Raw genomic sequence first — 1,667 nt, forward strand, 5'->3', positions numbered from 1 at the left:
GCTCATAAAAAACAGCCATGCAGCACAGTGCTTTAAGCCTTGACAGTGGCCAAAAATAGATGCTTCAAGGAAAGCATGGGAACAAAATATGGAATAATACCCCCTTAGCTTCCACCAGTGTGCAACTTCAGCATTGCTCGAGAAAGTTGGTACCTAATCCCCCACAAAATTTACCAGAACAAAATTACCCTTTCAAAAACATTCAGTCCATGTGAACTGGAAGAGCGACGCTGTACAATTCCACACCTTGCACTATGGAGTTGTATTTGTCAAGGTCCGGTGCTTAAAAAACATTAGTGCCATCCCATGGAACCAGTTCAACTCTCTGTGTTAACTACTGCTTGAAGACAACTGTAAAATGGCTGTACAGACTCTCGTGGGTTATACATTTTCAAAAGCTAAAAAAAAAAAAAAAAGGCAGAATTAAGGATGAGCTATTAAAATTATGCCTCACTGGCAGATTTGGGGAATTCTGTCACCATTGTGCCACTTTGCAGTTTTTATTTTCAGAATGCTTTCTCACAGCAGAATGTATAACCTTAAGTATAATCAGACCTGATTCTGTGAGACACTACATAAAATACAGGAACACACGCTCACCACTCCAGGTAACCTGCACCCCAAAACTCATTCTCCTGCTATGCAACAGTGTCAGTGAACTCAATGGGATTTTGCACTATGGTTAAGCAGATGCCTAAGTTTTAAGAATATTGGTGCTTCCTTTAAACAACTGGATGTAATTAATGGAAAGTAAAGGTTACTAGTGATAGTTACATGTTATTTATATGTCTAAACTAATACTATTCCATTAGAGTTTTGTTTAAAAATAATAATAATGAAAAGCATGTTATTTGCACACATTTTCAATGATTGGCTCTGAAAGAAAAAAAAATCCCATTGTACTCATATGTAATTCATTCACATAGAAACTTTTTGCTCTAAAACACTTCCACACTGTTAAAAATCAGGGTAACATAGACCCCGAGCAGCCAAGACCAAGAGCTGCAATGAGAACAAAGTAACCTACTCTGTAACAGGATTGAGGAAACATAAAGAGCCTCAGCAATAACTGCTCTGCTCTCCTAGAGAAGTCAGGTTGTAAACTGCCTCCTTTATAGGAAGAAAGTTGTAAAGAAAACATTTTCATTCAAAAGCTTAGAACAGAGAAAAAGTGAATTTGCTGTGCACTCCTACAACTCCTTTGCTTTATCTTCAGCTAGAAAGACACTAAAATGAACCGTTTATGCCACACTCAACTCTAAATCTTCTGGGATTTAGGCAATTGATTAATTTTTCATATTTAAATAACAATGAGCTGAATCACAAGGGAATATGAATGTATGCTTAATAACCCCCAATGTGAGTAGCTACCGCTAGTCTATCACACAGAGGTAACCTCCTACATCCCAGCACAAAAATCTCCGGGGAAAACGATGAAAAAGGCACTCAACTCCATTTTTGTTAAATGACAGCCTTACAGGGAAGTTTCATCATCCAGCAACCATGCTGGCACGCTGTGCTAGCCGGCCGAGGTAAAAAGAAAGCCAAAAGGCTGACAGAAGGAGGGGAGCAATGAGGCAGCCAGAAATGAGGGAGATGGGTGCACTTGAAGATGTTATTAGCCCTTAATTAGACGTTAATAGGCGACACAGGGTGCATTTTCAATA

Source organism: Cygnus olor, chromosome 4, assembly GCF_009769625.2.
Source record: "Cygnus olor isolate bCygOlo1 chromosome 4, bCygOlo1.pri.v2, whole genome shotgun sequence".
In the NCBI taxonomy this organism is placed as follows: Eukaryota; Metazoa; Chordata; class Aves; order Anseriformes; family Anatidae; genus Cygnus; species Cygnus olor.